The sequence below is a fragment of the Callorhinchus milii genome, unplaced genomic scaffold, assembly GCF_018977255.1.
Source record: "Callorhinchus milii isolate IMCB2004 unplaced genomic scaffold, IMCB_Cmil_1.0 Scaffold10, whole genome shotgun sequence".
Lineage (NCBI taxonomy): Eukaryota > Metazoa > Chordata > Chondrichthyes > Chimaeriformes > Callorhinchidae > Callorhinchus > Callorhinchus milii.
Window position 1 is genome coordinate 19066806 of NW_024704751.1, and position 25823 is coordinate 19092628.

The following is a 25823-nucleotide window of genomic DNA, read 5'->3' on the forward strand; positions in this document are numbered from 1 at the left end:
GTTAGAAGGTCTGAGGAGAGACGCGCTGTCCGCCCCAGAATGAAACCCCACGCGTGTACCCCAGCCAGCACACGCGTGCCTCAGAGAACTCACGTGTACCCCAAGCAGCAACAACAACAGCTTGCATTTATATAGCGGCCTTCACACGAGGTAGCATCCTGGAGCGCTTCACAGTGGCAAAGAGTCTGACAACGAGCCAAGGGGAGAGGTAGGGGGTTGGTGACTGTAATGTAACTTTCAAAGGACCGGTTTGATTTACTAAAGAATACTTTGTGAGACTGGCTCCATTGAATAACTATCATGTTGTACTGGATTGGAGCTGTGCCATGTGCCTAAGCAATGCAGGAAACGAGAAGCAGAACACATTGTTCCATTGTAGCTCGGAACAGGAGGAATCCATCAGCCCATTGAACTTATTCCACCCCTTTACCAATTCATAACAACTCTTTTAATCCAATTTCCCCACCTTTTCTCAGTACCTTTTAATATCCTGACTTCCCACCTATCTGCAGTATCTAGCTGCCTTTTAAACATCCCAATTGATTCTGCCTCTGCGACTTTCTGGAGCAGTACACTCCACATTTGAATAATCCTCTGGTGACAAAACATTTTCTGATCTGACCTCTTACTGTCTTCTTTGAGATGTCTCAACAACGTGATAATAATAATAATCCTTGCATTTGATATAGCCCTTATTACATCTTCTAGACATCTCAAAGTGCTTCACAGAATATACTGTAAAGTGAATTGACCGCATATATTTGTGGGCGAAATGCAGCAGCCAATTGCGCACAGCAGTGTCCCACAAACAGTTGTGGATTGAGTGACCAAATTATTATTGTTTTTTTAATCCCTGGAAAAGCGATCCACCAATTGACTAACAATAATAATAATAATAATCCTTGCATTTGATATAGCGCTTTTCACGTCTTCTAGACGTTCCAAAGTGCTTCACAGAATATACTGTAAAGTGAATTGACTGTATATTTGTGGGTGAACACAGCAACCAATTGCGCACAGCAATGTCCCACAAACAGTCATGGATTGAAAATGACCAATTTATTATTGTTTTGTTTTGGAGGGATTATGTGTGGAGTAAGGAAACTTGCCCAAAGTTTCGCCCTCTGCCTGGAATTGAACTCAGGTCTCTCGCTTGCAAAGCGAGTGCTCTAACCACTGAGCTACAGGTCTCCGAAAGCGCTATATCAAATGCACGGATTATTAATATTATTATATTATTATAATTATAACTGTCTTAGCTGTGAATTTTAAGATTGTGTCCCCTTATTTCGGATCCCTTTAGCAGAGGGAAGGGTTTTCTAATATTCCAGCTTCCAAATTCCCTTCATTACTTTGATTTGGCAGATCAATTGTTTCATGTTTTCGCCTCTGAGGAGGAGTGGTGGTTTGTGATCAGGTAATAGCACAGAGTGTGATTGGACCATAGCCCTTCATAATCAGTGCAGCTCACTGTCACACTACACAGTGTATTTACCCAATGCCCCAATTTACCCATTACCGTGACCCGCTCTGCCTTCCCCCACCTCCGCAACATCGCCGGGCTCTGCCACTCTCTCACTCTGCAGGCCACCAAAACCCTCATTACATCGAGGCTTGACTATGCAAACTCCTTGCTTGTTGGCCTCTCCAACTTCTCCCTCCACAGGCTGCAGATCGTCCAGAACTCTGAAGCCCGTGTCCTCTCCCGCATCAGGCTCCGCGACTCTATTACCCCCATCCTTACCCAACTCCACTGACTTCCCATCACACACAGGATACAGTTCAAAATCTCCGTCCTCACCTTCAAAGCCCTCCATGATTTTTCTCCCCCCCTACCTCTGCGACTTCCTAACCCCCTACCATCCTGCCCTCTCCCTCCACTCAGCGGACTCCGGCCTGCTTCACGTTCTGCCACTTTGCCCACACCCTCTGGAACTCCATCCTGCAGTCCCTTCACCTCGCCCTCTCCCTTGCCTCCTTCAAGATCCATCTCAAGACCCTCCTCTTCGACCATGCTCTCGATCACTCTGCTTCCCCCCCTGCCCTCCATTTTCCCCGATCCCGACCCCTAGTTCGGGTCCGAAACTCTGACTGTCCAGCATCTTGGGAGTCCTCCTGACGTGAAAGGCACTTCACAAATGTAATTTTGTTGTTGTTGTTGATGTCTCCATCAAGTGCACGAATTATCGAATTGATTCCTGTGTTTCCCCCACCCTCCCACAAGGCAGCCGAATAATGTTGAGAACTTACCATGTGGGGCAATCATAGGTGCGAGCCAGTGTCCCACAACGCCTTGACATAGCACAGCAGATATAGTCTTGGGACCTATAAAAAGAATGAACAAATGTCATGGTTATTCCAAGGGTTGTGACAACTGCTTTTCTGTGCGTCATGTGATGGGCTCGAAGCTATTGGGCAATGCTTATTGTTCGATGGCCTCACAAGGAGTAACAAGCCATGCATTCATTGTTTCTGAGACTGAGCTGATAGTGAGCCTGCAGTGCATGGAGGAAACGCGTCTTGCACTAGTGCAGTGAAAGACACTAAGCAATCTACTTCAACAGAACTCCAGACTGTTGTTGAGTGTCCAAGGCAACACAAGTCGTTTGGTTTCCATGCTGCCAGCCCTCAATGTGTAGCTGATTTGCAAGAAAGACAATGCATAGAAACACAGACATTTTCAGCACAGAATGGACCCATTTAGCCCATTGATTTTTTGCTTTGGTCAGCTGGGTGTCTGACACCTGCGGAAGCCCATCACCATGCTTAAGAGTATCCGACCCAAATGGAGAATTACATGCATCCCACCTACACGTGGAAATTTCAGAGGTAGATTCTTGACATGGAATGCACACTCTCTCCCTGGAGGGAAGCATCTTGTTTACCTAATTCTGGAGAGTATTAGGTGCAGGACCCCAGAGCTAAGGGGTTAGGGACCCCAGACTATGCATTGGTGTACTGCTGGAGTCTAACCAGCTAATACCACATAGCTTGCCATTGATTCTGGCAAGCTTTCCCATTGCTTGTCCAGCCAACCTACCCTTTAGCTCTTTGAGTCTGTGCCAATGTAGACCTATGTATGGATGGTGATGTGTGAAGCCAGCACACAAGATTTCCCAGTTGCTGATGTGGAATGTTCTGACTCTCTTCAGATGGTAATTGACCTTATCAAGAGAGATTACCACAAGGCAAATGGGGAGAAACTATTTCCACGTTCGGTGAGTGAGTAACGAGAGGGCATCAATTTAAGATCAACAAAGAAAAACAGAAGAAAAGGTTGTAAGGATTGTGCTACACAGGGGATTAGTAGGTGGAATGTGTTGGTTGAAGCAGAATCCGAAATAGCCGTTAAAAAGAAATTAGACAAATGTTTGGAAAGGAGAAACATATTTAACACAAAGACATGGGAAAAAAGCAAGGGAGTGGAACTAAACAGTTAGCGCTTACAGAGAGCCAGCACAGGCACGATGGGCCGACTGGTGTCTATCTTTGCTGTCATATTCTATGATTCTAAGATTCTATGATTTTCGGATGTGTCGTGGATTTTCAGTGACTCTGTTTAGTTTCAGGGTCTAGACATTTGCAGTTTTCTTTTCCTTTCCAGAAAGCATTGCTTACAAGGCTGAATATTTCATGTCAGTGAGTTGCTATTTTCGGGTTCCCTTGCTGTTTGAACATAGAGGCTTGCGGGCACTCAGGTCACACTTCATATCACAAGGCCCGTCCTGTGGATCGATGAGAGTTGAGAATTTTTATAAAGTGAGAGACCTTCCTCCTGACAAATGGCACTGTGTCCCATTTCAGGGATTCAGTGTCACTGACCAGCATTTCTGGGTCAGCCAGACCATGGTGTTGGATAATCTTTTGGTCATGGGTGCCAACACATATAGAAACCCATTGCTATAGTTAACAGCATCCACCTATATTATGGACATTTAACTTTATCTGGAATGGAGAATGCACCCTCTCCTGAAAGAGATGTGCCGAGGATGTCTTAGAAAGTATTAGCCAAAGATTGGAAAAAACCTAGGGAAGAGTTAGTTATAGAGTAACACTCCCTCTACATTGTCCCAATCAGCAGTCCCAATCAGATACAGCATGGGTTAGAAACCGAGTAAACTCCTTCTACACTGGCCTATCAAGCTGTGTGTGAAATTAGTGAAATTACACTGAATGTGAAATTAGTGCTGAAATACCCTCACAAGCATATATTTGTCCAGATACAACCACCCCGGCCATTGGAGCTTTGGCTCATAAGTTTGAGCACATGTCTACACTGGTTGCAAACTGGCTTGCAAAACACACAGTCACTTTACACCATGTCCCATGAAGCACTATAAGACATCCCGTGATGTGAAAGGTGCTGCACCAAATGTGAGAATTATTAATATTATTTTTATATCTCCTGGTGTTCATTTGGATGACTAAGGATCTTGTCAAACCCATTCCAGCCCCGGGACAAGGCTGCTTCCCTTCCACCATGGAAAGTATGTTTTAGACACAATGCTTATGTTAGTGACTTTGAAAGGAATGTACTACAGAGGAGGTTTGAATTGAGGTTTGAATCCAGAATCTCCCATTCCCAAGTCTGGACTTATCTGACTGATCAAAATTTGACTAATGAAATATGATTAATGAGTGCTCTAACCACTGAGCTATAGGTTTCAGGAATCTGTCACAACAACAACAAATTACATTTGTATAGTGCTTTCACGTCAGGAGGATGTCCCAAGGGGCTGGACAGTCAGGGATCCGCACCCGAGGAGGAGGACATTTAACCTATTCTGTGAGTTGATGGCATTTGATCCTCCAACTCCCCTCTACCCTCATCCCATTTCCCTCCTCTTTCTCCACACCCTCCAATACACTCCCTCTGAAGGTGCCTATTTAAAATGCCCCCACTTGACTCTGCTCCATCAGCCAGCCCTGGCAGGTCCTTCCACACACGACAACTTCTGAAAGGAATAAATAATCTTCACATCTCCTTTTAAAGCCCCAGTTATAACCGTAAAGTCAAGTCCTCTTATCCCAATCGCCCATCAGTAGAAATAGTTCTTTGTCATTTACTCTCTCAAAACCTTTCATTATCTTAAACAACTCTGTAAATTGCTCCTCAACCTTCTGTGCTCCATTGCAGAGTCCTAACCACCCCACTGGCAGTTCACCGTCTAAACCGTCTAAACCACCTCATGGCTAGATTTAGTCCCTGTGTAAAAGGCTGAGTGAGGCAGAACTGTATGCTGAACAAGGCAGAACTGCAGTTAGTGAGGCACAGAGTCTATTTTGCTCCCTGAATGAATATTGGAAGTAAAAGCTGTAGTTGGAATGCTAAAGAAAGGCTTTGCACAATGCTCATTAGCAAGAGGCAAGTGACTGTGAGCTGTGTGAGAGTGACTGATCCCCTCATCTCTGTGCAGGTGTTAGTCAGCATCGATGTATTTAAAAGGAAACTTGATGCATACATGGAGAAGAAAGTAATAGAGGTATAGGAGAGGGTGGAGGCACATATGGAGTATAAACACCAGCACAAATTAATTGGGCCGAATGGCCTGTTTCCGTCCTATAACTTTCTGTTTAACTTTATGTAGTATCAGTATTTCTACCCGATAATGTTTGCTATAATCAAAGAAGTCTGCAGTCACTATGTTACAAGCATAACAACAACAACAACAAAAACAAAATTACACTTATGGAGCACCTTTCACGTCAGGAGGATTTCACAAGGCGCTGGACAGTCAAGGGTTAGGACCCGAGCATGGGGTAGGGGTGGGATAGGGGTGAGGGAAGGCAGAGATGTGGGAGGGCGACTGAAGGCACGATCAAAGAGGAGGGTCTTGAGACTGGCCTTTAAGGAGGCAAGGGAGAAAGCGAGGCCAAGGGACCGTGGGACGGAGTTCCAAAGTGTGGGGCAGAGAGGCTGAAATCCCGGCCCCGATGGTAGGGTGGGTCGGGCAGGAGACATAATAATAATAATAATAATCCTTGCATTTGATATAGCGCTTTTTACGTCAGGAGGACGTCCCAAAGCGCTTTTGGAGCAGGCCGGAGCCCGCTGAATGGAGGGAGCGGGCAGGTTGGTAGGGAGTCAGCTGGTCAGAGAGGTAGGAGGGGGCAAGGCCATGGATGGCCTTAAATGTGAGGACGAGGATCTTGAATTCGATATTCTGAGAGATGGGGAGCCAGTGGAGTCGGGCGAGGGTGGAAGTGATGGTGTCACGGAGTCTGAGGAGCATTGCTGAGCCAGAGAGCTAATCTATACCTATCACAATACAAAGCTCATCAGTTCTATAGGGATTTACCAGTCAGGCTGTTGGACAATATCACTGCACTGAAAGGCAAGCTATCCATCATTAATCAACAGAATGTTAAGCATGGACACAATTTATAGTTTTAGCGACAATGAAATGGTGGTTAGTTAGCGCGGAGCATCACAAACTACCGACACACAGCTACCGGCTCGTCAAGGCAGTCAGGAAAGAAGGTGGAGAGGTTCACCTTACTAAAGGGAGAAAGCGAAGCCAAGGGACCGTGGGACAGAGTTCCAAAGTGTGGGGCAGAGAGGCTGAAAGCCCGGCCCCGATGGTAGGGTGGGTCGGGCAGGAGACATAATAATAATAATAATAATCCTTGTATTTGATATAGCGCTTTTCACGTCGGGAGGACGTCCCAAAGCGCTTCACAGAACACACTGTAAAGTGAATTGACTGTATATTTGTGGGCGAACGCGGCAGCCAATTGCGCACAGCAATGTCCCACAAACAGTCATAGATTGAAAATTACCAATTTGTTTTTGGTTTTGGAGGGATTATTATTAGGCTCTGTGTGGAGTAAGGAAACTTGCCCAAGGTTTCGCCCTCTGCCTGGAATTGAACTCAGGTCTCTCACTTGCAAAGCGAGTGCTCTAACCACTGAGCTACAGGACTCCACAATACTTTTGCATTTGAGCTAGTGTCTTTGACGTCTCAAGACGCTTCACAGGAATGTTTTATAGGCAAAAGCGTAGCCAATCTGCACACAGCAATGTTCCACAGCCATGAGGTGACTATCACATTTACATGGCAGCATTTTTTATCCAGATGGACAAGAAAACAAGATAGAATCCTTAATAATTTATCCTCAATAAATAACTTAAAATGTAATCGGAATTAAATTCCCAGGTGTGCTTCACAATTTCACGATGGTTATTTTCAGTCCCGGCAAACAGCTTTAGATCAGCCATTTGTAAGGTTAGCACTGATTGCGAGTCAGGATTGATATGATCCAAACCACACATTCATCCACAGAATGTAAGAAAAGTGCTAATAATCATTAATTAGGGGATGTAACAGTGAGTGGGACGCATCGATTACACCTCTGTCACTGTAGCAATCTGATGTGTATTCTACTCCACTGTGGTTAACACATTTGCTATAACGCCACTCCAACAAGAGCGCTACTTTATGCCTAACAACAGCAACTTGCACTTACATAGCGCCCTCCATGCAGAGTAGAGTCTCAGAGCACTTAGCAGCGGTGGAGCCCAATTCCGAGCCGGCGGGGACGGGGGGATTGTGGGGGGAAATGATGATTATCATGTACAATGTGTATCAGTTTGGCTCGGTTAACAATACTCTCACATCAGATCAGTCGGTCCAAGATGGTTAAGAGCACTGGGACGCTATCCTGTGTGAAGGGCGCTAAATAAATGTGAGTTGTTGCTGTAGATGTATGGAACCTCCTTCCAGGTTTTGGCATTAGTACTAATAATAATAATCCTTGCATTTGATATAGCGCCTTACCACATAGTTGAGACGTCTCAAAGAGCTTCACAGAATTTATTGTAAAGTGGAATGACTGTGTATTTTTGTGTGCGAAACGTGGCAGCCAATTGCACACAAACAGTTTGTGTCCCATAAACAGTTTTGGATTGAGTGACCAATTTTTTTTGGAGGGATTAATTAACCCCGGAAAGCAATCCGCCATTCGACCAACAACAGGGCTCCTACTTGCTGCAAGGTAAACAGAGGGGTGTGATGTAAGGAAACTTGCCCAACGTTTCACCCTCATCAGCGCTATCATCATTTGGTTGAGATGTTAAATCATGGACCACTTGCCAGTTGCAGATGGTTGTTAAATATCCCTCCCCTTTGGGAAAGAGAAGGTAGATTCTCTGGGTTTCCTAGTCATAGGTCCCACAGATAAATTGGTCACTGACTTCATTGCTGTTTTTTTTTCCCGGCCTGGGAATTGCATGCGGGACCTCTAAGTGAGCGTGCTAACCACTACGCTACGGGATTCCACAGAAAGGCAACAAAAAGTCCTGAAAGTACCACATGGAAAAATGAGGGCATCTGGACTATAGGAACAAGCGGAGCCTGTTCAGCCCTCGAGCCTGCTCTGCCAACTTATTGAATCATGACCAAATATTTCACCCCATTACCCTGCCTTCCCTCGTGCCTCCTCTACCCAAGTTAGCACAACGAAAGTGACAAGAATGGGGATAACAAGAAGAAATTTGGATAAGAATGAAAATTTCCTGCACGTTTTCACCGAGCCTCTGAAAGCCAAGGTGTTGACTGATCATTGTCTTCCTTATTGCTTCCCCAAACCTTTTAGAAAATCACTATGGCAACCGAATCCCTCAGAGAGCCGCTGTGCTCCTTTCATTAGTGCTCCAGACATAGTCTGCCTCAGCACTGCGCACACATCCATGAAACCTTTCCTGGACAGAGAGAGAGAGAGAGAGAGACGTGGCTTGAATCAATAATCAGCCATCCTTTCCCTCCATCTCCTTCTTGTCTAAGTTTGAGCCTATTTCACTTTTTAATAAGATGCGATTTGAGAATTGTCAGCGAGATAAAAGCACTGTTGGGTCCTTTAACAGTCACACTGTATTGGGATGTTTAAAAAGAACAGGGACAGATAATTAGACCAGGAAAGAGTGAAAGAGCATTAAGAGATGTGGAGGAAAGGCAGGGAATGGGATTAAAGGATCTGCCATAGCGTAAATGTGAAGTCAAAGCAAGTTTGTTCTCATGTAATATCTCCAAGTGGGGTTCAGTTCTCTGCCCCACTCTTTGGAACTTTATTCTGGTCCCTCCCTCGTCTCCTTCAAGGCCTGTCTCAAGACCCCCTCTTCGACCGAAGATTGTGATGCTGAAAGTTACCGATCCCCCATTTCAATGTCACTAAAACTATAAATTGTGTCCGTGCTTAATATGCATAACATTGATTAATGGATAGCTTGTCTTAGGTCACTCGCCTATGCCCATTCCCCCCTACCCTCCACCCCTCCTGATCCCAACCTCCAGCTCGGGTCCAAATCCCGGACTGTCTAGCGCTTTGGGATGGCCTCCCAATGTGAAATGTAATTTGTTGTTGTTGTTGTTACCAACGCAAAACTGTATCAGATGGATGAGAGTGTGGTACGAGGCTGCTCAATACCTGCGGTAAATTATTACCACATTGTGAAGCAATGAAGCTGAAGTGACATCCACAGGACTCTCACCTATTAGCTGTAGCTTCCTCTGAATCCTGGTTTACATCTGATTTATTCACTGAATGAAAGCCAAAATTCACAGTGAAGATCATTATTATTGTCCCTGTTGAGAAGCCTACACGAGGAACCAATGCCAGTGTGAAGGAGAAGAGACATGAACCGAGAGGTTAGTGAGGCTTGGAATCGTACATAGCAAGGTACTGGTAATGATTAAGAGATGGAGCGATGAATTTTGATCTCAACAAGTCTGAGTCAATACCATGGGTTCAAGCCCCACATTTACATAGTCTAGGCTGACATTACAATACAGTATTGGGGATGCGATACAGATAAGAGGCTAAACTGAAGTGCCATCTGCCTGTTCAAGTGGACAGTAAAGATACCAATGCACTACTCAGTGAGACAAGACGATTTCTCCTGGTGTCCTTAACCAACAACCCACAGAAAAAAATGAGACATTCGCTTCATGGTGTTTGTGGGACATTGCTGGGTGCAAATTGGCTGCCGGGTCACCTACAGAATACACAGTCACTATACATCCTGTGAAGCACTTTGAAGCATCCTCCCGAGGTTAAAGATACTAAATCAAAGGCAAGGATTTTTATGATTTCATTATCCTGAACATTTTTAAATGTTGTCAGTTTTTTGTAGTTTAGGAATTGATACGAGACACTACTCGGTGTGAAGGATGCTATCTATATAAATGCATGTTGCTGTTTACTATATCAATACATATAACTTTTTGAGCAGTAACGAGCTAAAAATTGTATCCAAGGAACGAGGTCTCCATAGACTATCACGTGTTTAAGTACAAGCAATGTCACTCCTCACACTGTTGGCAAAAGAGGACAACAAACTTGTAAATCTGATACATTTCTGCATCTCCTTCCTGGTAAAGAAATGGCCACTTCTCCAGGCAACAGATATTGACAAGAAAGGAGGAGAAGACATCGGTAAATATAGCAAATGTAATGGCCTAATTGTGAGGGCAATTGTCCCTGAAATGAGATATACATTCAGTTCTTTAGTATTTAATAATAAATAATAATAATAATAAATAATAATAATCCTTGCATTTGATATAGTGCCGTATCACATCTTCAAGATGTTTCAAAGTACTTCAAAGTATATACTGTAAAGTGAATTGACTGTACATTTTGCGGGTGAACCGCGGAAGCCAAATGCACACTGCAATGTTCCACAAAACAGTCGTGGATTGAGTGATCAAATTATTATTTTTTTAAAAAAATTTGAAGGGATAATTATCCCTAGAAAGCTACTTACTGTTATTCAAAGGCCCAGAAGGCTGTAGATCCTCAGTCCTTGAACATCTTCAAGGCTGAGACTGACACATTTTTAAAAAATAGAGGGATTAGGGGATATGGGGATAGGGGAAGTAATTAGAGTTAGGTCTGAAGATCAGCCATGATCTTATCAAATGGCGGGGCAGGCTCGAGGGGGCGAATGGCCTACTCCTAATTCTTATGTTCTTATGTTCTTATACAGATGCATGTGGATTAAGGAAGCTTCACCCTGCCCTGGAATCAAAACCGGGTCCTCCCCCATGTGAGGTGAGTGCTCTAACCAATGCACTACAGGACTCCACAAATATTGTAATGGAAAAGAAAGTGATTTATTGGCGACATGTTAACGTAACAATAAATCACAACCGTATTTGCTTTCCAAACCAACATGTCTGGCATTGTAATTGAGCTTCCAGCCATGTTTACGGGACTGTAAGAACCAATAAATTAGCTCAGGCGTTAAACATCAACTAGACTAGAGGATTCTGTGAGTGAGCTACCATGCACTTAATGTAGTCCAATTAGCAGTTTTGTGGGGTTACCAGATATTTTTCAACACAAATAAAAAGCTGAATCTTATTTTTTATGGCTTCACAAATTAACCTGTATCAGCTGAAAAAAACAACTGCTACCATCTATAAATGTGCTGCGTGGATGCATACTCCACACCTGCCCTAGGTAATAATAATACAACTTGCATTTATATAGTGCCCTTCTCAGGTGGTAGGGTCTCGGAGCGCTTGATAGTATAACATTATCATAATATAAAACCAAGCTATGTCTCAAATTACATCACAAGTAATTGCTGGCTAGTGTAGTGACTGGGTATTTGAGGCAATTGTGCACTGTGGGTTTGAGAAACAGCAATGAAGTCAGTGACCAATTTATCTGTGGGATCTTTGACCAGGAAACCCAGAGAATCTACCTTCTCTTTCCCAAAGGGGAAGGATATTTAACAACCACCTGCAATTGGCAAGTGGTCCATGATTTAACATCTCAACCAAATGATGATAGCACGAGGGTGAAACGTTGGGCAAGTTTCCTTACCCCACACTCCTCTGTTTACCAGCAGTAAGTAGGAACCCGGTTGTTAGTCGATTGGCGGATCGCCTCTCCAGGGGTAATAATCCCTCCCTTAAAATAATAATAATTTGGTCACTCAATGCACGACTGTTTGTGGGACACTGCTGTGTGCAATGGGCTGCCGTGTATTGCCCACAAAATGTACAGTCATTACACTTCACAGTATATTCGGTGAAGCGCTTCGAGACGTCTCAAAGACTTGAAGCTCACAATCTCCGAGCCCAGCAATGTGAACGCTATCAACTGAGCCAGGCTGACACTCCCCAAATGTAAGCATTAAATTCCACTGTGTTGAATAAAGGGTTATTCCTCTGTTTTAGCCTTTAGTTTTTGCTCCGTCAGAACCGGCTCAGTGAACTTGGATTGTGTTATTATGCCAAGTCTGCTGATTCGTTGCTAAATTAAGCCAGCACTCGATTCTATCAAGTTACTCATGTTCTTAACTTGCAGGGTCTTTGTGACACGTATAAATGGCTGAATCATAGAATCTGAGCAAGTGGCCCATTTTTCTAATGATTCTTTGCATCCAGTGCTTCAAGGCTATGCTGAACTCAGGAGATTTCATTCTCCTTCTGTATCCTCAGTGAGGAACGAAAGACCGTGACACTTTTTGATCTATTAATACGCGGCTTGCACCAATTCAAACAGGGTTTTACATTCCTGAAGGATTATCTTTTTTAGTGAGCGATTTGGAATCATGTCATTGCTGGTCTTCCACAACACTGTCTGACTCCTATGCGGCTGATTCCTAAAAGCTAAATGTTAAGGGAAAGTAAAATTGTTGTTGGACTCTGAAGTTACTGTTACTGTTCAGCTAGTGCATGCCAGAGCCTCACTGGATGTGCTCCCAATACTTCCTGTTATAATAATAATCCTTGCATTGGATAGAACGCCTTTCACTTCATCGATATGTTTCAAAGAGCTTTACAGGATATACTGTAAAGTTCAGTGACTGTGTATTTTGTGAGTGAAATACAGCAGCCATTTGTGCACAGCAATGTCCCACAAACAGCCAGGGAGTGAGTGAACAATTTTATTGGGGGATTGTTGGCCAAGACACCAGGAGAAACTCCCTTCTCTTTTCGATTAGTGCCATGGGATCTTTAACGTCTACCTGAACAGGCAGACGGGACCTCAGTTTAAATGTCTCATCTGAAGGAAGGCGCCACCAACACTGCAACACCCCCCAGCACTGCACTGGAGTGTCAGCTAGGACTATGTGAGTCCCAACGTGGGGCTTGAACCCACAACCTTCTGACTCAGAGGCAAGAGCGCTACCACTGAGCCAATTGGACACATAGTTGGGAGAACCAGCTAACATTATACTGTTATGCCACAAGTATGAGTTTACATATGCAAGAAAGTGAAAAAGAATTCAGGACAACTATGGGCGAGCCATGAGACAATGGGTTATCCAGATTCACATCCACACCCATACCATACAATCTCCTGATCTGACTTCAAATTGGTCCTTGAGGCAGTGCTAATAGTAGTCAGTGGATGTAATTAGTCATTAAATGGGTCTTGCCACTGGATTATTGAAAGGAATGACTCCCTACTGGAGCAGAACCAGTTCCTCTGAAGTTGGAGTCAGCTCTTGAGCCATTCCACTAACCAGCAGTATATTTGCAATTGTTGCCGTTGTTGTTCGCCGTTGTTGTTTTGTTCCTTTCATGTCGGGAGTACCTCCCAAAGCTCTTCACAGGGCTAACTGAGAGCTGGGTGGGTGGGGGAGCTGAGAAAGTGAAAGGAAGGAAAGGAGCCCATGTTGAAAAGGAAAGTCTTAAGGTGAACTTTAAAGAAGGAAGGGAGGAGGCGAGACAGAGGCTTCAGGATGCTGATGGTTGGGTAGTTGGTTGGGCAACATGTAACGGCTACTGAGGGGAGGGAGAGGCTGGGGTGGAGGCCCCAGAGGTAGGGCACCTTATAATGTGACAACAGTTCCAAAATTTAGAAAAGCAACCCAAATTAATTATACATACATCTCACGCTGTTTGTGTGATGTTGCTGCCATGCACAGAAAAGCTGCCACATTTGCCTGCATAATCGTGATCAAAGCAAGTCATCATGTGAAGCTCTTTGAGGCATTTTGATGTGATCGGGCACAGAATCAAACAAATATATCTGTTATAAATAACTGAACTGACTACATCCATTCAAATTTCTATTTGTATTAGTCACTCCTTCACCCTCAAAATATGCAGTCACTCCACTTTACAGTGTATCTTGTGAAGTAATTTGAGATGTCCTCCTGAAGTGAAAGGCGCTATATCAAATTACAGATTATTATTATTGTGTTGTTGCAGTTTAAATCACTCCGTAGAGGTATTTTCCAAGTAGTTTTCAGTGTTGTGTCAGCCAGACCAATAACATTGCCAAGCTACATATGAATGGAAGTTACTTTTCTAAGTATGTTTGAACTTCCTAAAATAGCTACTTTTTGCAGATGGTTGATATTTTGTTGACCAGGTATGTTGTTAAACCCTTTCTGAATAATCATTATCATAAAATAATGATAATAATTCCATCCCACAGTGCCCATGCATCGCTCCCACACTAGCCTCCTTCAAGACAACTCTCAAGACCCTCTTCCTCAACTGCGCCTCCCCTCCCCGCCCTGCAACCCCCTGATCCCAACCCCCAGCTCGGGTCCAAATCCTTGACTGTCCAGGGCCTTGGGATTCCTCCCGACCTGAAAGGCGTTATACTTTTTAATTTGTTGTTGTTCTTTATTCGTTTTCTTATCCAACGTCATTGCCTCTTCTCCTGAAAGCACTGCCCAGTGCTGGGGGTATGTTTCCACAATGCACCTTCATATAGTGAGTGACTATAGGGAGAACAAGGTTTTATACTGATGAAGAGAAATAAAGTGTATCCCATAGCCTCTGATTTCTGAGCTATCTGGAACAGATCTGCCTGACCTGCTGAGTGTTCCCAGCTCTCTCTGTTTTTGTTTCAGATTTCCAGCATCTGCAGTATTTAACATTTTATTTATCATTTCTTCGAGTACTTAAAGTATTTTTCCTCCGCAATAATTACCTTTTATCTCTTATTCCTTTCTTTCTCCTTTTTTTTCCACCCACTTTCATTTTGCATGAAATAAATAAGATCCTGGATAAATGGATTCCTTTAACCAAAATAAATAATGAGCATCTACCGTCCGAACTGTCTTGTCTGTGCTGACTTCAAATCCTGGGAAGCATAAAAGCACTGCGGTCTCAATGGTTTGCTTCACAATCAGTTCAGAGTAAGCTGCTTGTCAATGTGAAGTGATCAGTCCATGCCAGCTTCGAAAACTGATGCATACACTAAAGAATGATCTTTCAGATAGGACGGTCCACAAATGTTTTATATATTAAAATATCAAGCCCTACATTCCAGGTGTGCATATATGGAGTCCTCTAGCTCAGTGGTTAGAGCACTCGATTGCAAGCGAGAGACCCGGGTTTGATTCCTGGCAGAGGGCGAAACCTTGGGCAAGTTTCCTTATTCCACGCACCTGATAATAATCCCTCAAGATACAAAAAAAAAAAATTGGTCACTTCAATCCACGACTGTTTGTGGGACACTACTGTGTGGAATTGGCTGCTGCATTTTGCCCTCATATACAGTCAATTCACTTTACAGTATATTCTGTGAAGCGCTTTGAGACATCTAGAAGATGTGAAAAGCACTATATCAAATACAAGGATTATTATTATTATCCTTTACCCAAGTGACCGTTCCTCATGTTAGAGTCGAGGTGGTGAGCATCTGAAGGTTGTTCCATCATGTCCCGTCTAACCCAAGAGTCCTGAGACCAATTGTAGTCACTCTATTCTGGCTTTGGCTGTGCTGAGTTCATGCAGCACAGCCCAAGATTCAAACCTGGGACATTCCCAGTCAATATAGCTCACACTGGACAGTGACCTTACAAACTGAGTCATTGGAGGTGCTCAGTTACTCTTTATTCACCAAAGCTTGCAGCAAGGATAAGACACTCTGTTAATAAAAGGTGAATGTTCGAGGGTTTGAAAGTTAATTCCCAAGAGTAAAAACACAGGTTGCGTCCAGTGAACCCCAGGTGAGCCCCGCAGTGTTCTTGGTGGTGTGAATGATTTAGGGAATTCTCCAAGTACCAGAAATGGGGAGATCGCCAGCTTGCCTACATATTCATGGGGAAAGTCATTGATCCCTGTGGTGCAGGGTTGCTCTGTGAGACAGTAGCATTGATGCAGAAGTCTAGATATCAAACTTGTAAAGTTTTGCACAGCTGAAATCACAGCTAAACTCCAACAACATCTAAATTCCACATTGGAAACATCCTGAAAAGCTGTAACTAAATGAGTACCTACCATGTGTTGCAAAGATGAATGGTTCACTAACCCTCTCTTCCCCGAGATTGAAACCTCTGTGAAAGGCTGCTTGAAGCCGATAGCAAGCGCTACCAAATCATTCCCAATGTCTTGCCCTGACTAACGCCAGCCCAGTTAGCGAAGATCAACCTTTTGCTAAATTGCATCCACAAAATATTTTAAAGGTTGGTTCACTTTTGAGTAAGATAGTTCCTTAAATATGCTCCGGTTTTGTCTGAGTCACCGAATGCTGGATTCTTTGATTGTGCTACAGAAACTCGTAAATTGGGGCTTTGTCAACGCAGAGTTTTACTCCATTCAGAACCTTTCTTGCAACTGCTTGGCCTGTTTATCAGGCCTGCGGATACATTCTATAAGGAGATATATCAGATTATGTTGCATCAGGGCGCATGTTATTTTATATCTTGCTTTGAACCTTTTATATCTTAAGATAAATGGATTTTATTCTAAACAAAACACATTTTGCCTAACTCATGTATCTGGTAAGTAGATTTCATAAGTTTATATTTACACACAGTGCAATCCAGGTTTCGTTTATCAAGTCCTTGATTACAAGATGGATCTGGATGAAGAAGGTCCTTGACCCATCCACTTTCATCCTATGATGAACTAGATATATATATATAAATATACATATCATGCCTCTGTTTACCTAGCAATTGTTGTTAGTTGGTTGTTAGTCAATTGGCGAATCGCTATTTGAGAGCATTAATCCCTCAAAAAAAATTGGTCACTCAAACCACGACTGTTTGTGAGGCATTCTGTGTGCAATTGGCATATTGTATTGTATCAAATGCAAGGATTATATATTGACTTTAAATTTAGGATTGAGCAGAAATCATGGAAAATTCTTATTTTTCACCTATTAAAATGCGCCTGATCTGAACGTCTCTGTTCACAAGGACTGCATTTCCAACAACAACAACTTGCACTTATATAGAGCCCTCCATGCAGGGTAGCGTCTCAAAATGCTTATTTCCCTGCCTGAGATGCATAACACAAACTTAATATAGTTCTGAAGGGATCCCTTGATATCTGCTAATAAAGTCTTCAGTATAATGAGATTTCAGCAAGCTGGAAGGATGATTATTTTTAATAAAATAAGAGAGCAAACAGCAGTGAGAAAACACCACCTTGCCATCTGCCTCTCTCCTTTTCAGTAGTTCAAACCTCTGATTTATGTTCTGTACATTCCATTTTTGAATTTTCTTTGATCAGCCGTGTGTCTGACACCTGCAGAAACCCATCACCATGCTTAAGAGTATCCACAAAAGAGTTCCGCATATGTATACCGCCTACACAACTCTGTCTGGAATGGAATGTGCACTCTCTCCCTGGAGGGATGCACTCTGCTCACTTAATTCTGGAGAATATTAGGCGCAGGTTGGCAAGAGCCAAGGCTTGGGGGCTCCAGAGTGTGTACTTGGGTATTGATGGAGTTTCACCAGCTAAAGCCACAGACCTTATTGTGACTAACTCTTGATGAATATCTGTCAGCCTGGCTTTGTTGGTAACACTCTATCCCCTAAGTCCAAACATTGTGGGTTCAAGTCCCTTGCCAGGATTGCAAACTCCTGGCTGACACTCCACCACAACAACAACAAGATTGCATTTATAGAGCACCTTTCACGTCAGGAGGACCAGCCAAGGTTCTGGGTGGATTGGCAAGTACAACAACAACAACAAAATTAAATTTATAGAGTGCCTTTCACGTCGGGAGGACGTCCCAAAGCACTGAACAATCAGGTGTCGGGGCCCGAGCGTGGGGGAGAGGGGGGTGTAGGGGTGGAGGAAGGCAGAGAGGTGGGAGGGAGACCAAAGGCACAATCGAAGAGAAGGGTCTTGAGACCGGCTGTGAAGGAGGCGAGGGAGGAAGTGAGGCGAAGGGACCGTGGGATAGAGTTCCAGAGTGTTGGGGCAGAGAGGCTGAAAGCCCGGCCACCGATGGTTGGGCGGGAGACATGGAGCAGGCTGGAGCCCAATGAACGGAGGGAGCGGGCAGGTTGGTAGGGAGTCAGCAGGTCAGAGAGGTAGGAGGGGGCAAGGTTATGGATGGCCTTAAAGGTGAGGACGATGATTTTGAACTTGATTCTCTGGGGGATGGGGAGCCGGTGGAGTCGGGCGAGGGTGGGAGCGATGGGGTCACGGAACCTGGTGCGTGAGAGTACACGAGCTGCAGTGTTTTGGATGATCTGCAGCTTGTACATGCCAATCCTTGATGCCAATTGAAAAGAGCAGTGAGTTTCTTGCCAACAATGTTAACAGATTAACTGGTCACTCACTTCATGGCTGTTTCTGGCACAAATGGTTGCAATATTCACTTTACATTATATTCTGTGAAATGCTTTTAGATGTCTCGAAGATGTGATAAGGCGCTAAATCGAATGCAAAGATTATTATTATTATATTTAACCCAGAAAAACAACCACTACTAAACAGTAATTGCTTGTTTGAAGTTGAGTCATTTCAACTTGATAAGGAAGGTGCTATAAAAATAGAAGATCTTTCACTACAGAGGAGGGATGGGAGTTCAATTTCTAGCCTTTAATGAATTATAATAATAATAATCCTTCCATTTGATAAAATGCCTTATCACATCAAGATGTTTCAAAGCACTTCACAGGATTTGTAGGCAAAGGTGAAGGCCAATTTGAGCATACACAGCAATGTCCCAATGCTTCATTTTATCTGGAGGGGTTATTAGCTGAGATACCAGGAGAAACTTCATTTTCTTCTCAAATAGGGCCATGGGATCTTTAACTTCCATCTGAACAGACACAAAGGACCTTGGTTTAACATCTCATCGGAAAAATGGCACCTCTGACAATACAGCGCTCCCCCAATACTGCACTGGAGTGTAGTTAATGGCAGCGAGTAAACACACTGTCAGACAGGACAGGGCTCCTCTTCTGATCACTGCCCAGTTACCGATACGATCACTGAGTCAAGGTGAGCAGAGATGAAAAAATAAGGCATCCTGTACTTTTTGATGATGTATCAACAACAACTTGCATTTATATAATGCCCTTTCCATGGGTGTACGAGTCTCATCTTGATTGATGCATTGTTTGATGGATTTACAAAGAAATAAGTCCTGCCTTTATCTTACCGTTTGCTAGACCTCTGATTCCTCCTTTGAATAAATAAAACTAAACCTTATGTTTCCTCTGGCACCTTTCATGTCAGGATGACATCTCACAGCTCATTCTCAGGATTTACTGTAACATGTAGTGACCGCGTATTTTGTAGGTAAATATGGCTTACAAAACATAACACAAGGAATCTATCAGCATCAACGCTTCTGTAACTCCAAATTCAGATAGCAGAAGGGTCAGCATATTACAAAGAAGTATGCAGAAGGAGCTTTACTCTGTCCTGAAGCTGATCTGGGAGTGTGGATGAACAGTGTAGAGGGAGCTTTACTCTGTCTTTAAACTGTGCAATGCCTGACCTGGGAGTGCTGGATTGTAGTTGCCTCAAGGGTAAAATAACAACAAAAACAAATTGCATTAACATAGCGCCTTTCATGTGGGTAGGACGTCCCAAGACGCTGGACAATGAGGGGCTTGCACCCAAGCTGCAGTTTGGGATCAGAAGGATGGAGAGCAAGGTGGTGTGGAGGAGGGAAGGTGACCAAACACACAGTCAAGCATTCCATTGTGCCACCACCAATATCCTCGCTTTGACGAGCACAGAGTTCACTGGTAACAGAAAGTGTGCTGGTGCAGAAAGTAAACTAGCAATTTAAAGAAAGCTCTGCTTTTTAAATTGACAGTTAGTCCCAGGGAACCACACCATGTTAAATAAAAACATTGCATCTCACTGAGATAACATTGCATCTCACCGAGATAAGTAGTCAATTCATTTCCATATCTATTCCTGCCTGACAGTCCTGGAGATTCTGCTTTGAAAGAGGAGGGGGTGGCAGGGTGGGATGGGGAGAGGAAGACTGTTCACAGTATGCCGTGTAAATGTTTATTAACCCACAGTCAAGTCACTGAAAAAATGTGTCTCTGCGAATGGGGAATCATAAAACTCGAATCACTGACTTAGACAGCAATGCTTCAGATGTGCAAATCGCTCCTTTTCCTCAACAAACTTTACAAAGGAGTCCCCTCTTCTGAGAGGGGTGTGATGCCTGCTCGCACCACCTGAGAGCAAACAGGGAATGTGGTACGTTTTAGACTGCCCTTGTGTGGGGGAAACTTGTCGAAGTTCATGTGATAATTAGCAAATATGCCCAGTCACTACACTTTAAAAACTCTGTGAAGCACTTTGAGATGTTCCGAAGATGTGATTAGACACTATCTCAAATGCAAAGCTTATTATTATTTTATTAGTAGTAGTATTATTACTGATGGCCTGACCATCAGCCAGGTAAACATTACAACTTTCCTTGCACCAGTGAGCTTCAGCTGACTCACAAACAGCCAAGAAATTAGTAATTTTATCTGGAAGATTGTTGACCAGGATAACTGGAAGAAACTTCTCTGTGGAGCCATGGTATCTTTAACACCCACCTGAATGGACAGATGAGTTTAACATGTCCCCTGAAGGATGGCACCTCTGACAACGCAGCACACCTCCAGAATTGCAGTGCAGGTCAGCCAATGTTCTCACATTGGGTGAAAGTTCTCACATTAGGCTTAAGATCACTAACTTCTGGCTTGCATGCAAGAATGGTTCTAACTGAGCCAGGGTGACTGAATTTAGGTGGTATAACACTTTTCAACTGGAATAGACAGTGTATAAAGGGAAGTCCTAGCCTATCAGTATTCACACAGGAGCCAATCCAATAATCACAGAGAAACCCTCAGATTACAAGGTTTAGGTCAATCACATTAATTCCATTGAGATGAACCCAACTTCAAAAGTCTCACATATGGAACTTTATCGAAAGCCTTTTGAAAATTACAGTAATGGCCATAGCCCTCATGTGAAAATTAGCAAATATGCACAGTCACTACACTGTAAAGTAAAACCTCTGAGAAGTGCTTTGAGATGTTTCAGCAGGCCTTAGCTAGAGGATGTAGCATTTACTTTGGTTTTTAGAAAGATAAAAGTTCTGTACGGGTGATATTTGAAGTTGGGTAAGGCTTTAAGGAATTAATAACACGTTAGCTAGTTTAAATTAAAGAAATACTTGGAAGCAGTAGGCAATTGTCACGCTATTGGGAGAAGTGTGCTATTTTTAAAAGTGCCTTTGTATAAAATTATACAGCCAGCTGGCTAAAAAGGGTAGTGGTTCAAACAGAATATATTCAAAGCCTTTCTGACTGTAAAGATCAAAGGTATATAGAATCACGGTGGGTTTTAATTAACAAGAAGGTGTGAATTGCCATCTGTTGGTGGCAGGCTGGCATGGCAGGGAGGGGAGAAGGGAGAGCAAGACCTGGTCCAAGATGGCTTTCAAAACGAAAGCAAATTAGATAGATTTCTTTTAGGAAATAATATCTTGGGTTACAGTGTATAGTTTGGGACATGAGCATGCGACTGCCAAGATGATGGAAAGTAAACTGGATGGATGTTGGTCTTCATTCGTCCAGCAATTCTTATGTTCTTTGTCAGAGATAGAGATCTCTGAAATGAGGGAGACCATTTGATGACCAGAACCACAGAGTGGCCATAGATATGGGGTCAACTTATGTTCAGAGGCTTCTTAGTGTTTAGCTATTTTGCTAAGTGTGTCTAGAGGTGGAAAGTAGTTGTTTACTATCCATTCTGCTCGTGTCTGTCATATACCTTAGGAAAATTAGTGGAGTCACTAATATATGGGATCAAATATTCTTCTTCTAGATTTCCATGGTTCTATAATGTGTGAGTACGGACACTCAAGATTGCTGGGGAAAGTTTTTGTGGGGGGAGGGGGGCGGTTTGGGTGGGGCGGGATAGTTCTAGAAAATGATTGAGAGCAAGAGCCCTGGCTGATCTTACAAATCTATTGGAATTTGAAAAGTAAATATGTAAACTTATAATCTTCACATTTGAATGCCTACGAAAATATCAAAAATGTCAAAATATCTCAAAGTTGTCATGTCAGCTTGTACAGAGCAAGATCACACAACCAGCCAGGAAGTGAATAATCAACTTATCTCAAGGATTGTTGACCACTAGGAGAAACACCATTCCCTTTTCCAATAGCGCCATGGATCTTTAATATCCACCGCCACAGGCAGACAGGACCTCAGTTTAACATCTCATCCAAAGGATGGCATGTTTACCAATGCAGTGAAGTGTTAGGTGAAGCCACACTCAGACGATGATAATAATAACATTAATCTTTGCATTTGATATAGCGCCTTATCACATCTTTGAGACATCTCAAAGCGCTTCACAGGATGCACTGTAAAGTGTAGTGACTGTGTTTTGTAGACGAAATGCGGCAGCCAATTGCGCACAGCAGTGTCCCACAAACAAACGTGGATTAAGTAACCACATTATTATTATTATTACAGGGTAACACGGAATGAGTAGAAGGCTGCACCTACAATAGGATCGCATTTCTCTGGCCATGTGGGTGGTAATCATGTGCTAGTAGTGTTGTATCCCTGACTGTGCCTGTCCCAGGCACTGGCTGGAGGGAACCATGAAGCCCCTTCAAAAACTACTAACAAGAAAGAAAGCCTACTATGTGAAAAGTGAGCATGGAACCAAAAGGTGCAATAAAGGTTAAAAAAAGACAACTTTGTCCTGCACTAACTGGTCTACATGGGATTATGTAATATATCCAAATTATTTTTTAAGTTATAAATTTTTATAATTACCAGCAGATGTACAACCAAAGCAAAGGTCACAGTCAAAAGCTACTGGTTTCATCACACAAGTCATTTTTAATCAGATATCTCCAGAGAGGAGTGTCTTACCTAAACAAATACAGTGAAGGTAATCTCCTGATCTTTCCTCCTAGTCCCTAAGCTATCTTGTTAAATTCTGCCTTGCTTTACATGACAAACTAATGCACTTTGTATTAACACTCGTTTCATCCATTAAATACACATAGAATCTGCTTTACAATATATTCGGTGTAGCCCTTTGAGACGTCTCAATGACGTGATAAGATGCAATATCAAATGCAAGGATTATTATTATTATAATAATATGTGCATTGCACCTGTAATATCGAAACGACTCAATGTGCGGTATAGAAAGTGTAGTAAGCTCTCCGGGACAATACCCCGCATGAAGGGCACTATATAAATACAAGTTGTTGTTGTAGTGACTGTTTAGTTCTAGGTGAACACGGCAGGCAGTGGCGTACAGCAACATCCCACAAACAGCTATGAGGCGAATGAACAAGCAATTTATCTGCTTGTTGGCCAAGACGCTGGAAAAACAGACAAACATTCGACAAGTCTGATAATGCAATGCAGCAGTCTCCCAAAACTGCGCTAGAGCGTCAGCCAAGACTGCGAGCACCAAGTCCCTGATGTGGAGCTGGAACCCACATCTCTCTTCCCCAAAGGCAAGAGTATTACCAGCTGACGTGAGCTGGAGCTCAGTGCTATGCAAGTGGCGCCACTGAAATGAAAGGATTCAGTGTCGACAAGAGCACAATAAAACAGCAACCTCTTAGGGGAAATGACTTTTGTTTTTGAAATCCCAGGGTGCCGGCCCCTAGGCAGGGAGGCTGAAAAGAGTATGAGATAAAACAGGCTGCCACATAGTGATGCCAAGCTTGGATTTAGAACAGGCTGTAGATTATAGGAAGAAAGAATGACTGAGGAGTCGAGTCCAAGGAGTTCTGGAGCCCTCAGAAAATATGGAGAATAATAGATGGCACGATTAGTCTTGATCTCAGCCCATGGGTGGCTCAAAATTCCTGGCAATTTTCTATCAATAAAATTATTCAAAAGTAGCAGCAATTGTGGGGGTGGGGGGAATATAAGAATTATTTTGTTTGGTCAAAATGTGTGGCAAATTATATATATATATATATATTGGTGATTCTTTTTTGTGGCACAAACATTTCTCCGTTATTAGAGTAAAATCCTTAAACGGTGTCTCACTCAACAGGTGGGGGCTCAGAGCTGTGTCATTTTTTTAGTTAAGTTCTGTCTTGTCTGAGGCTTTTAACACCAGCGTTAATGCAGGAAGAGGTGATCTTGGCTACAGGTCAAGGAACCAACATGGCGGATTGGGCTATGGGTAGGAATGGGGAATCTGTTAAGTCAGTGGTGGCTAAACGTTATCAAAATACAAAATTTTCTTGATTAAATATTCCTTGATTTACACTATTGTGCAGTGCGAATGTTCGGGGTGGAAGGTGGCGGCAATTTCTTGACATCCCCATATACAACTTCCGGCCCGCAGGCCACTGATTGATCACCACTGCTTTAAGCCAAAAATTCTTTCATTTCAGCTACTGTTGCTTACAGTCATAAATATCAGTCTCTTATTGTCTGTGCAGCTGGAAACATATTCTCTATCAGAAACCAAGAACGTAGAGAAACCAAGCTATTACTCTACTACTAATAACAGCGTTTCACTACACGAGTTCTACTATGTGTAACGTAGACAGGATACCACTTCATAGTTTGGTAGACATTCTGGGGGGTTGGGGGGCTGGAGGAGACGGGGAACAAATTGATTCTTAGTTAAAATTCCCCATGGAATGTCGCTATTCTGAGAGAGGATCTGCACAACTCCATCTAGAAAAGACCAAAGCAAATGCTTTCTCTCTCGATACAAAGCACCTGATCAAAATGCTTGAACAACAAAGCACTGAAATCCTATTTATGGATGTGGTGACCTTTACGTGAGGCAAAAGAAAAGAATAATTGGCGCTCGTGAGCAGGACAAGACTTTTCCTTCAAAATGATTGGCGTCACCTGGACGCTAGAAGACTGTACTGTGGTTCCAGTACTCGTGCGATACCCTGCCGTGTGCTGGATCTGTGCAACCATTATAAATATCCCCCGGAATTTCCTGGATGATAAACCTGGTGATGATCCTGCAGGTGTCAACTCTCCTCAGGGAACCTAAATCACTTTTGCCGATGTTCTACCACCCAACTCGGCTGCCAGACCCCCGGTGATTAGAATGGTTTCCTCTCCTCCAACTACTCCTGTGGCATTGCCGAGCTGTCCCCACACACCGGCACTTCCCCAAACCCCAGCGGCTGACGGCGATTTTCAACAGTGACATTCTCAATGCCTTTGGTTAAAGGTGCAAGGGGATGTACAGTCTGCAAGTGGAGGAACAGGTCCAGCCAGAATAAGGGAGGCTCTGGTGTTACGTCACTTTATTTTTGACAGAAACAACCCTCCTCCACCTCCTTAAAGTGCAAGCTACGAGCTGAAGCTGATCCAGACTATATCAACTGACCACTGTGCTCTTGGTCACCATCTGCTCCGTCTTGAGTTACAAGCTCTTTCACGGTTCGCTTCAGCGACACTTGGACAAAATCTTTTCACCGAGTTACAAATGTACAGAGTCTGAAAGATCACCCCTCAGTTACAGTACAATTTACATTCATATAACGCCTTGAATTTTAATTAGCCAATAATGTACAATTATCTTTGCAATAAACTTTCAGGTTCAGTACCCTTTTGTGCACTGTACAGTTTAGTGCTTTGATAGTGTTATATGATGTTTATTCATGTA

General features: G+C 43.2%; 1 protein-coding gene across 1 annotated transcript in view; it reads right to left on the reverse strand.

Annotated features, from left to right (window-relative positions):
- rims3 (regulating synaptic membrane exocytosis 3) overlaps positions 1-25823 on the reverse strand; it is an 82234-nt gene that overhangs the window by 23171 nt on the left and 33240 nt on the right. The gene's annotated exons all lie outside the window — the stretch shown is intronic.